Source organism: Elgaria multicarinata, chromosome 1, assembly GCF_023053635.1.
Source record: "Elgaria multicarinata webbii isolate HBS135686 ecotype San Diego chromosome 1, rElgMul1.1.pri, whole genome shotgun sequence".
Taxonomy (NCBI): Eukaryota; Metazoa; Chordata; class Lepidosauria; order Squamata; family Anguidae; genus Elgaria; species Elgaria multicarinata.
Window position 1 is genome coordinate 140,919,947 of NC_086171.1, and position 12,999 is coordinate 140,932,945.

General features: G+C 40.7%; 1 protein-coding gene across 2 annotated transcripts in view; it reads right to left on the reverse strand.

Annotated features, from left to right (window-relative positions):
• ROR1 (receptor tyrosine kinase like orphan receptor 1) overlaps positions 1–12,999 on the reverse strand; it is a 211,648-nt gene that overhangs the window by 100,522 nt on the left and 98,127 nt on the right. Inside the window, exon 1 of one of the 2 annotated variants that reach the window (XM_063138001.1) lies at positions 6,137–6,215. The exons of the other annotated variant lie outside the window; for it this stretch is intronic. The gene's annotated coding sequence lies outside the window, so the exon portion shown is untranslated. Of the gene's footprint in view, positions 1–6,136; positions 6,216–12,999 lie in introns of those variants that run through there. 2 annotated transcript variants of the gene reach the window in all.

The window sequence follows — 12,999 nt, forward strand, 5'->3', positions numbered from 1 at the left end:
CAATCTCCTTTTAAAGCTGTCCAAACTGGAGGCTACCACTACATCTTGGATTAGTGAATGCCAGAGTTTAACTATGCACTGTGTGAAGAAGTACCTCCTTTTATCTGTCCTGAATCTCCCACCAATCAGCTTCATGGAATGACCCCTCTATGGGAGAGGAAGAAAAATGTCTCTCTATCCATATTCTCCACATGGTGCATAACTTTGTACACCTCTATCATGTCTCCATTTCATGCAATATGTTGACAAGTAGACTTTATTTTTTTCAGGTTTGGAGAAACATTCTGTGAAAATTACTATTTGGAATTTGATCATTCCAATGTTTTCATTCCAAGAGAGAGAGAATCTACTTTTAAATTGCCTTGATTGTATGAAATGCTATAGTCAACTGAATTTCTTTTGCATGTAAATAACACACAAAAGTTCAGAAGCAAGATGTATACTTTGTTTTTAGATGCTGCCTAAATATGATATAGCAGTCATCGTCTTAGAAAAGGCATCTCTTCCTATGGGCGGTGTGGGGGGGAGAAATGTCTCTTTCAGGAAGGCTCTTGCCATTTTAAGTATTTGCATTAAATTTTAAAAAATCATCTTCCCAGTTAAAACAGGAGCACCTTTTTAATCAATTAAAATTTGGCAAGTGATTGGTTAGGTTAATCAATTAAACTTTGCAGCCCTACATATATCCCAATAATCGTCACCACTTTCTGTCCATTCTTTCCTTAACCAATCTTACAATCTTGCTAAGCTAAATTTCTTTTAGTTATCTTAAGGAGCCATTGTCTTTAAGTGATGAGACGCATACAACACACAAATATTAAATATATACTGCTGTTTATGCAAATTTCACAAGTACAGCACAGTAGTTTGCACCTTAAATTATCAATCTTTCATCCTTCTATCATGAAGGCAAGCACTGTAAATGAATCATAATATTGCTGCATTTTATTTCTGGCTCTATTTTCCACGCATTGATGAACATTGTGATTTCAGTAAAGCTGGTATACGAGCTATACTTTATTAAATGTCATGGTGAAGTATGCAGGCAGTGATGCACGGCTTATTAGTAGATTTAGGATTACAGAGGTTTGGGGGGGAATGCTTCAAAACTCAAGTATGCTTTCCTTGGCTCATATGTCCCATTAGATGCTATTTCCCTGACATTTTAAGAATTGTTTTATGGCTGCACTTTCTATAACTAATATCCATAGAGGTCAAAAAGGAAATTACTGTTCCAGGAATACTTAGATTGTATCCACAGCAGACAAAAACCCTGAGTTAAATAGTGGCATTCTGACTAACCTGATGATGTGATGATTAAGAATCCATTCTATCAGCCACCGGCCTCAGGCTGGGAATGTTCCCCACATGGCCTCTTCATCAAGTCAACTGGGTTTTGGGGAGCATTTTTGTGGCTTAGCATCCCAGAGGACAGAGGTTTCCCAGTTGCCTTCCCTGTTGCACTTCTATTTTCTTTTGCATTTTACTTGTCAGTGTTTTTCATGAAAGAAAAACTGTAAGTGTGGTGAAGACAGATGAAAGGTCTAACTCTTATTAAAGTTGGCTTTTGACCAAGAGAGGAATATATAACTTGAGTTTTTGTAAGAATAGTCCTTCATTAATTGCTGATTGTGCAAAATTGTTTTATAAGTTTGCATGAAAATAGTTTTATATTACATTACTACATTATATACTTATGATTTAAACATTTGTATGCTACCAAGATTGCTTTGGCTATTGGGTGGTACAGAACTGTAATAAATGTAATGAAATCAAATGAATGCGTGGGGAGGGGGGAACAGCTCAGAAGGAAATATGAGGGGCTAGGATTGGGCCATAATAAACAAATTGCCAATGAATCCTAATAGAAATGAAGATTACACTTTTCCATAACCTGTTTTTGAAATTTTCCCAACTTCCAAGTATCAACACTATTCTGATATCTTGGTTGGGCCTAATAAGAATACTTTTGGGCTATTTTCTCTGGAGGAATCAGATTGCCAGAACAAAGGATAGTAATGTTCAATGGCAAACAGAAGTGCCTCCTATCCTTCATGCTCCTGAGTCTGGCTGATAAGTCATATTTTGAATCTAGAATGAATGAATATATTTTATTACAGTCATTGACCAATACCAACAGTACATTTAACAAACGTTCTATACAAAATACGTTAACACATTAAAACTACCAACATCTAGAGAGTTAGAGTTCATAACAGTTAAGGATCTAGAGGGAAATCTAGACCAGGTCATATTTACCTAGGGACTCCAAAGTGATTCCATATAGTGTGTAGCTTGATTCAATTGTGTGAATGGTCTGAAATTATCTATGTACCTGCTCTCTATTTAATGGGATGCACTGATTGGGAGGTGATGGGCGAGTTGTGATGCCTTTGGGTGGAGTGGCCTTTTTCATCCTTTGCAACTCTGTATTCAGATTGCTCAGAAAAAAATCACTTTCAAAGGAACACATTCAAACTGCAAGATTCAGGTCAAGATCAAGATGATCTTGCAGCAAGGAAATGTTTTAATCATTAAGGCTTGAGTTCTGCTATACCATTATATTTAATCTGATCTTTTGCCAATTCTTATAGCAACTCTTTTTGCTAGAAAATTGATATTCCTGGCTTTGTATGAAGTATTCACTGCGGACTTTGTAGGTGAAAATACTTGCAATCATTTATCAAGGACCCAATGGATATCTAAGCACCCCTCTGATAAAAACTAAAACAGATCTCTTACGTGCAAGGGCGTTTATAGGCTAAACAGATAAAACAGGCACAAAGGAACAGGATTCCTCATGTAAGGAAAATGACCGAACTAGGATCATGTTTTATTAACTGCATCCTTTTCTGCAAGGGTCTCATTTCCGTACTTTTATTTTTAAAATGAACAAAAAACCCTGCTCAGTTAACTTGTAAGACAGAGAAAGAGGGGAAATCACAAACAGATTTGGAGATACAGTTATTGTTGTTTTAAAATAATCAAATGGTAACATTTGTTGTTTCTCAAACATTTTGTACCATGTTTGCCTGTCATCTATTTATCAGCCTTTGCTCATTTCCTGTATCAAAACTGTACACATGATCAGAATTAATTCCTCTGAATCACTGACTGTTAGCTAAGGGAGAGATGAACTTTAGAGATTTAAATAAATCATCTAACTAAATGACTGATGAGATATAGCCAACCTGTACTACTATTTATTATGATTATTTAGTTTATTTGTTTACCACCCTTCCTCCCAAGAAAGCCCACTGCAGTATACAAATAATAACAATAATGCATCTTTTATACATAATTAAAAATATAAATCATAAATCACACAAACTTAAAACAGTAAGATCCTTTACGCTACGGCGCTTGATGCCTCCTGCAATGTGTACTAGTAGACCCTAGGGCAAGTTGTTTTTGTACGTTTTAGTTTGTTTCTCTTCTGCACAACCATTGTAGAATAATACAGAACATTTCAGTTATGGCCTACATCAACACACTGAATAAAACATACTTAGCTTGAACACTAAAATGTTCCTGTGCCAAAGATATAACACATGGCAATGAAGTGAATCAGAACCCTTTTGCAAGTACTTTCAGCTGCTAAGAGATAGGCCAGTGAAATAATGAAAGCTGCCATACTGAGGCTTATTGCACTTCTGTGTAAAAGTAAGACTGCAATTTTGCACACATACACACCGTGCCCCCTCACTTTTGCAGAAGACAATTGGCCCAATGAAGTGGAGGAGTATTCTTGGCTCAAGATTAGTTTGTCTTACATGTTTTTGTGCAGTCTCCTTACAAAACAGTGCACCCTGCTTATGATCATAATTAATACAGTATACTTGTTAAAAACCAAAGTATTCCTGTGTACATGAGATATAGCACTAACTCATTTTAAAAATCACTCACCATAAAGTATCAGATTCATCAGATACATTCGGTGGTTCACCAAAGTTCCCACAGAACTGTCCAATTTAATTTCTATCCACACCATGTCAGCTCATTGTTTTACACATTTCCCAGGCATAAAGTGAGGGCTGCTACATTACAGTGGTGTTGGTGGCTGTTGTTGAAGTATTAATGTCAGCTCACACTGATGCACTGATATTGGCTCTCAACTCTAACATCTAATTACATATTTATAGTTCTATGAGAATGAGCATTGTTTGTGTACTACAAGAGACCACAGAATTTAGATGCAAGACTGTAAGAATAGCTGTGAGGCACTAACTTCTCCTTCCAACTCTTTCAATGATTATGGATGGAAAAGAAAATAAGGATGCAGAGAACTATCAAAAAATCTAAACATGCAGGGCTTCTCTAAATGAGCAATTTGTAGCATGCTCGTTACTAGCCACTCACAGAAGTTTTTGGGTCATCATTTTGATGACATCATGAACCTCCTCCTCCTTTCCTCGGTTATTCCATTTTTAAAAAAACCCTGGATATCCCAATTCTTCTGAAATACCTTGGGATTTCCTATCATGTGCAGCTGAAGTTGCACTACAAAACACCCATTATAGGGCACTGTCCCATTTAACACTATGAACACTGAGAGGAGGGGAAGTTTTCAATTACAGGCCACGTGGTTGCTCCTCTCCTCCCATGTAATTCAACTCATTAAACTGCACAAGAGAAGCAAGAAGCAAAGTGCCGGTAAGTGAACATGATTTCTCTTTAATCTAAAGAACCCCACAGTATTTCATTTGGAGACACTGCACTAAAAAGTGACAATATTCCATCGTTGAGCAAGTCAAATATCTTCCTTCCAATTCCCCTATCAACTGAAATCAAGGTACGGTGCACACTTGCACTTCAAAATACAGTGACGGACCTTGTAAAGTTATCTGCAGATTTACCAAAACTTTGCAGTCATTCTCCCGAGTTACAATAAGAGATTCTGACAGTATCAGACAACAAATAAAAAGGCTGACAAGTCATCCTAGTCATGGAAACATGGATGCTGTATAACTCTGAGAAGACTTTAGACTCCATATCTGACAAATTGTATTTCGTCACCCACAGAGATCATTGAAGATCAGAAGGGGACTCAGCAACAACAGCAGATACATGAACAAATAAATGTCAATCTTGGATTGCAAAAGAGGTATCACCCCGCACTGCGACAGGAGTTCCACTTTGTCAGAGTTTAACAAGTATGAGAAAAATAATGCCTCCAAGGAATACATCTAACAGTATCATGAACACGGCACCTTAAAGAAAGCTTTTAAGATTAATTGTTATTGATCAAATCACATAACAAACATGAATTATCCAAAGCTTATTGAATAATAAGCTCAGTGAAAATAATGAGGCCAAATCGACATGTTATTTAGAAGATGTGGCTACTGCTGAAGAATTGCTTATCCCTTCTGTCCCTCCCCCTAGTAACATGTAGTACTATAGAATGTGTGGCATGATTTCATCAAAATCATCACCCATTGAAGTGGAAAAACTTAAAGCATGATGTTACCCACCATGTTACATAGGTATTACAGATTTTGGCAGCAGACATGTACTTCTTTAACATGTAGCTCAGCCTCAGCTGCATGTTGATACAAGGACCTGAATGATATCAGGTAACTGATGCAAAGTCTTTGCAAATTGACAGGGAAACATAAAAATGATTTAGGAGTAGCCTCAGAAGCTTTGGATGTTTTTTCTAGACATGCAGCTCTGTTTCATACATTATACTTCTGTATTTACATCTTAAAGATGCATGCAGATATTTTGGTACAAAAATTGACTGAGATAAGCCTTCACCTTTTTGGAAGACTCAGGTATGGCTGTGATATATATCTATTTCTGATTGTTGCTCAGGAAGACAAGACAGATACAATCAGATTTGCATTTAAGTTCGTCAGATGTGATAGAGACACCAAGACTGTAATCCTATACCCATTTACCTGTAAGTCCAATTGAACTCAATGGTACTTACATCTGCATAAACATGCACAGGATTACACTACATGTGAAGAGTTCCAAAAAGTGATGCTACCTTAACCATCTCAAAGTATTGTTTATATTGAAATTCCATCTAGACACTAATGGCCAATATCAGAAGACATACAGGGAATAATGTTGGTTAAATTGTATCCATGCAGTACACATTGCAAGTGACAATAAGAATTATACTGACAGGTTTAATATGATTTGTTGCAGGTCTTCTGCATCATGGAATTGTTTTTGTAAGCTGTTGCAAGGCAGGCAAGACTGTTCTGTCAAAGAAAAAGGATATAATGGGATTAGAAGACTAGAATGACATGATTTGTCAGAGAAGAAACTAATCATATCATAAGACTATGTTTCTTTAAGGAGTTTTCAAACAGGCATACTATATATCGCAAATTCATTGCATCTGCCAAGTTTTTGTTCTACTGTTGCATATAAATCATTGCGACAGCCACAAAAAGGGAATTCCATGGACAAAAGTAGAATAAATGTTGCTGCACCCTACTGTAACAAAAAGTTAACATCAAATAGCTGTACTGCGGCACAGCTTCATTTATCAAAACAAGCTCTGGGACTTCTATAGGTTTACACACTAACAGCAATATTGTTCATCTCGACTTACATTGGAAAAGTATTCCAAAAAGAGTGCACACATAAAATATAGGCAACTGCTATGTGGACAGTACAAAATTTCCTGCAGTATCCTAGGAATTTATTGGAGATAAATAAAAAAGTACACGAAACAGGGATAAAAGCAAACTGCATAGAGCACACACATCAACGAATACCTTTGCCTAGAATATTAGAGGTTGTGCTTGTAAGATGGCTATTTCCCTTTTTCCTTAAAAGGCAGGAATAGCACAGAGCTCATTCATACATTACCTATTAAAATTATCTTGCTGAAGCCCATCGCAGCTCCTGCTCATGTATGTATATAAAGCAATGTAATAGACATGTGCAGCTGCTATAATGTGATAGCATACGCTCTTACATGTTAATCTCTTATTAGAGCTTTTTGTTCATGAAAGAATGCCTCAATCAGATTGGTGGCAATAATTCCGTCCATGTGTTCAAACAGGAAGAGGAGTGAATTAGCCGTTCCCCTCATTCCTAACCCCCCCTCCCCAATAGATAATATATCTCTTCCTGACAATCTGACAGGGATGCTGTGTCCCCAGCTCCTGGATGGGGCTTTTCAACCTAGGTTAATATACACACAGTTAACAATGTTGGTGTACACATGATGCTGGATCCAGGGCCGGTGCTTCCATTAAGGCCACCTAGGCCGCCGCCTAGAGCGCCAAGTTCGGCGCCCCCGGAAGTCGCCCTCCCACTCCCAGAGCCGCTCTGGCCAAGTGAGGGCAGCTTCCGGGTGCGCCGTTCGCCCTGCTCCCCAGCGTCCCTGGCTTGGCTTCAGCTGGGCGCCCGCCCAGCAGCCGAAGCCAACCTGGGACACTGGGGGGCGGGGGCGGGCGGCTCCATGTTCTGAGTTCCGGCGCGCGCCGGACATCAGAATGTGGAGCCGCCTGGTGGAGAGGGGTGAACGTCCGCCTTACCTGCTCGGCGCCGGTGGCTCCTTCGCCCGGCGTGACTGCCGCCTCCTCCTCCTCCCCCTCCTCCCCTCCTCCCCGCCGCCCTCCCTTCCCTCCACCCAGCCATGTGGCCTGCCTCCCGCTTGCCGCTCCAACCCGGAGGACAGAGGCGAAGGGCAGCAGCCCGCCTCAACGCCCCTCAATGAAACTCCGCTGCCGTGTCCGGGCGGCCAGAGGAGTTGGGCACCGCGCGTAGCGCTCCTGCTGCCCAGCTCGCTCACCTCGGGCCGGATCGGGGCGCCGGCAGCCGGTAAGCCCTGGCCCCGGGGTGAGCGGGCCGCGTGGAGCGTGTGTGTGTGTGTGTGGGTGGGATACGGTGGGGGGGTGAAAGCAGCTCACCTTGCCTAGGGCGCAAAAAAGCCTGGCACCGACCCTGGCTGGATCAAGACATTCCTTGGTAATGCACGAGGCAGCCCAATCTATTTCGACTATAGTGCAGAAATGTCAGCATCCCCGCTATTCATTTCTCTCCTCACAGTGAAGTCTTTAATTCCAAAAGTTTTTTACTGAATTGCCAAAGTATTCAATCAGGAGCACATTCTCCCATATTGGGAACATATATTTGTTTAGAGACTGGCATGTCAGCTACCCACCAGACTGGCATTAACAAGGAGCAAGTATAGCAACTGCTCCTATGCCAGTGAGAGACAGTGTGGTATAATGGCTAGAGTGTTGGACTGAGAGTTGGGAGATCCGGGTTCTGGTCCCCACTTGGCCACAGAAGCTCACTGGGTGACTTTGGGCCAGTCACAGACTCTCAGCCCAACCTACCTCACAGCATTGTTGTTGTGAGGATAAAATGGAGAGGAGAAGGATTATATATGCTGCCTTGGATTCCTTGGAGGAAAAAAGAAGGGATAGAAATGCAATATAAATAAATAAATAAATAAATAAATAAATAAATAAGCCAAAAAAGAAGAAGAGGAATGTATTTTAGCTTCCTTTAATTCAATTAAGAACAGCTGGAAAGAATAAAGACACTATGGTTCCTGGCCAAACATTAGCTGAAGTCAATTGGCATCATAATAGTCTTTGGAAGGAGTCAAATAATTGCTCGTCATCCAACAAAAATAGTTGACAGCTCTCTGGATTGAACTAATTCCCAAGTGTGTTGTTGTTGTTGTTGTTGTTGTTGTTGTTGTTGTTGTTTAATCAGATTGTTATAAAACACCACAATCCAAACTTTCTTTGAAAATTACATATTGGCTGCAATCTAAAGGCGCCCAATGCTAATACAACCTTATGGAATTTAAAGGTCCTCCATGCGGAAAATTGGGGAGGGGGCAAAATCCAACCCTCTTGCCAAAGACTGTTGGGAGCAATACAGTTCTTGCATGAGGTGGATTTCACCCACCCCCAATTTTTGGCAAGGGATGCCTTTAGATGTTGTCAGAAGCTACAGGAATTTAAAAGCACCCTAAAAATCACTCTCCCCACCTTGGTTTTGACGGCTCTCAAAGCTGAGGTGGCTTGAGGGATTCTTATGGGGAAGGTGACTTGATACATGCTTGCCACTCCTACACCATTGTATGTTTGTCAAGTGCAACACACAGGGGTGCAGGAGGAGCAAGCCATTTGCACACCTTCCCTAGAAGTGTGACCAAAAAAATCCTTGTCCTTTTTTTTGCACAGAAATGGGAACCAGGAATCTTTTTTTAAAGGTCTCCAACCACAATCAAGGTCACAATCAGAGCCAGGAAGGGAGACTTGGCAGCAGTAGACAAAATGGGTCTGCATCCAGGTCCCCTGGGATGCTCGGTCAAGGACTGAGGGGAAGGGAGAGAGGAGAAGGGCCAAACCCAGCTTTCCTGCATGGCTAGTGATCCATCATGGGCACTCATCAATTGAGAACCACTCTGCATGTTCCCTATGTGAAGAACATCTGAGCTACTTTGTGTGAATGTGAATGATTTAGTCAAGACCATTAAATATTTTTTAACCATGCTATAATTGGGTATGCATCAAAGTTGTGTTTTACCCCAATTCCTTTTCTGAGTTTCTTTCCAGGAAAATACATATTAACAGAAAGATCATAAATATGAATTTTCACAATTTTTTGGCATTATGCAATTGGAAAACTGATTTGGCTTCCTTTTGGGACAAAAAATATTGCTACATTTTGTCAGTGGGGTAGGGCGTCTAGCACTCATCAGGGATCTCTCCATCATGAGCTACACCCTTCATCCTGTTTGCCCAAAGGCCTTCCCTTCGTGCAACGGAGGCGACTGTTTATTTCAAGAGAAGATTTGGAACCTACTGGAGAGCAGAAAGTACTGCCTGGGCCGTCTCCATAAATGTCTCTGCCAGCCCCAAGGAGCCGTCATCCCAACCCAGATTCCAGTGGGGCAGAACTCCGGCCTATTCTTAAAATAGACTCTCTGTGCTAGTAGTAATGGAAATGCTGCCACAGTCTGATTTTTGACAGTTAAATGAAAACATGCTGCAATAATAACACAATCACAGACTGTCCCTGAGAAAGAGCTTTCTGCCCAGCTCCCAGCCTGAATAGTTAGACCCACTGCAGGATTTATATGGCCATATAACATTCCCAGGAAAGAACACACACCTATTTTATAGGAAAGAAAAAGAAGTAAAACGATTCCACATATTTGGCATGAAGAATTTATGAATAGAGTTATATAATCAGTGAATGATAATCATCAGTGAGTTTTGGGCTACTTGCTGTAACTATGCATGGTATTTCACCACCGCTCCATCTAAAGTGCTGAGCTCAGTGATTTTTTTAATGGTACATAGAAGAGAGTTGAGGACAGAAGGTTCATGAGAAATAAAGCCTTGTAGAAAATTACATATAGAGATCTCCCCCCACATTTCCTTTTTTAACAGACCAGCCAAATACATTTTTCATTCATTCATTCTTCCCTATAAGAATTCCAAGGGTAAAGAAAAAATGAAATAAGAACACATCATCTTAAAATCCACAACCATAAATTTTAAAAAAGCAGGTGAACAACAAAACAATCAATTTATAACAACGCAGAGTCTAAACACAACAAATATTTAATAGAGTTTAAACCACCTTAAACATAAAACACCTTAGAGTATAACCCATGGACCCCAGGTATGGACAACACAACAAGCCACGGCCGGGTCCTTGGATAATCAAAATGCTTGCCTGCACTCGTCACAACCTACGGTAGTTTAAATAATCATGCAAACTGGCCTATCATCTTGCAGGTTCAACCAGACCAAGGAAATAAGACTTCGGTAACTGTGGTAGTTGAAGAACAGAACTACTAGATATTTCAAATTCCATAGATATAGGCTGAAAGGACAAGTGCTGAAGTCTGATCAGCCCCTAGGAGAAAAGATTAATAAGCTGCAGGCTCAAAGAAGAAGAAAAACAAATAAATATTGTTTAATTTCTGGGATAAGATTTAAAGTTGAATCTAGGGCCACTTCCCCTTCCTCCTCCATGCTTTCGGTGGTGGCGCCCTTCCCCCTCCATTCCCCGCCTCCTCACCTCATCTCCCCTCTGCTCCCACCTCCCCCTGCTCACTCACTCCACTTGTCCATGCTGCCACCCACCCCACTGTCCATCCCCTCATCTCCCTTCTGTCCGCCACCAAATGCCTGGCTCTGAGGAAGTCCTTCCTCAGAGACAGACATTGTGGAGACTAGAGGTGTCCCAGGAGAGAGCTTGTGCCATGGGCACTCTCCTGAGACATTTCTCCTCCAGAGCTTCTGCCTGTCCTGTTAGCTCTGGCTAAACAGGATGTGATCTGCTCCAGATGACAGGCAGCTGCTCCTAAGGAGAAGTTTCATGGAGATCACCCCTGGCACAGGCAATCTCCTGGAACACCTCTTTAGTCTCCTCAGTGCCTGGTCTGAGCAAGGACTCCTTAGAGCCAGGCATTTAGGTCTGGCCAGCTCTCTGAAAAGCAGTGCCAGCCACTTCTCCTGCTGACATGGCTCTTCACAAGAGGTATAGTAGCAGTGATGGTGACTAGGTGGTCTTGGGGGTTGGCAGGAATGGGCCCTTCTGAGCCTGTGGACCTGCTTCCTTTAGCAATCCCAATTTTTTTAAAAAATGTATACTCTTCATAATGAAAAGACTGCATTTTTTTTTCAGGGAAAAACAATAATGTTAAGTATGTAGGCTAAAGCAAAAGGGAATCAAAGCCTTAGTTTTATTTATTTTTAAAGGCCCAAATATGGGCTCAGACGTAACCAATTCTTGCATATTAATCTGTGTTGAAAAATTCAACTTCAGAATTGTGTGAGTTTATAGTTGTTTATCAAAAAACGGAAAGACGTGTTCTTTGTAACTCTGAACAGAATGGCCCAATTAAGATGGCTACATGGAAGCCACTGAACCAGTGGGATTCTCTGCTCTCCCAGCAATTTACTGTATTCTGTCCAGGACTGTGTTCTCCAGACTAACACTATCATGTCCATTTTGTCTGCTACTGTAACTTGTTATTATCACAATCATGTAGGTAGTTGTATTTTACAGGGTGAAATAGGAAAAGGTTGTCAACCAATCAGCCCTTTGATCTTTAGGTCAGGAGGTCCATGTCTTCCCCAGGTAACTAAAGAGATTCCTACTCCCCTTCCCCCGGACTTCAAGCCCCTTCAACTGTTCAAAGTTGAGCTTTGATGAAAATCTTTCCATTTTTATTAGAGCTTAAAAAATAGCAATCAGGCAACACCCTCAAGACTTAAAACTAGAACTTATGGAGAGAGAGAAAATACTTTTTGTTTAAAGAGAAAGTAAAAACAAAGAAAGAAAAAGCAGATTTTCCCCTTTAAAATCCGATTCATCATGAAATATTCCTGCTACCTTTAAAAAAGAAAAGAAAAAAGAAGCCTTTAAAATTAATGAGTACTCTGTGTACACCAATAAATTATTACTTGGCTCTCTCCTTACCCTTTGAATTTTCTTTTAAAATTAACTATGAGAGCTGGGTTAACTGCCCCTTAAATTGTCAAAATGCTTGAAAGGCATGCAGCTGTGCCTCCTATACCAGCAATGTCAATAAGGCAGGTTAAATCCTCCATGCCCCCAGGTCCTTTTAGATCCATATATCTCCATTTCAAAGGCTGGACGGAAGATGTCTGCCAGTGTCCTGTTTAACCATAGATTCTTTTTGAAGACAAAAGTCTGCACAATTATTGTATCAGGCCAAAGTATTTTTTTCTCTGTCTTACTCAAATTTGTCTCAAGATATATTATTAACAATGCTCACGTCAATGCAAACACACAGCCAGACAAATGAGTATCAGACAAGGACTAATTTAAGCAAGATGGCCTCCACATCATCACGGGAGCAGTCAGTAACCCTGTGATGATGTGGTTACTGCCGGCTCCAGGTTTTGGAGGCCTCTTGAGCAAGGCACCTTTAATGGGCCTCACCCTCAGTGAGTCTCCCTTCTCACTGCCGTTATCATCAGTTGCTATTGGTCCTTATTTTCATTCTAATTATTGTTACCACTT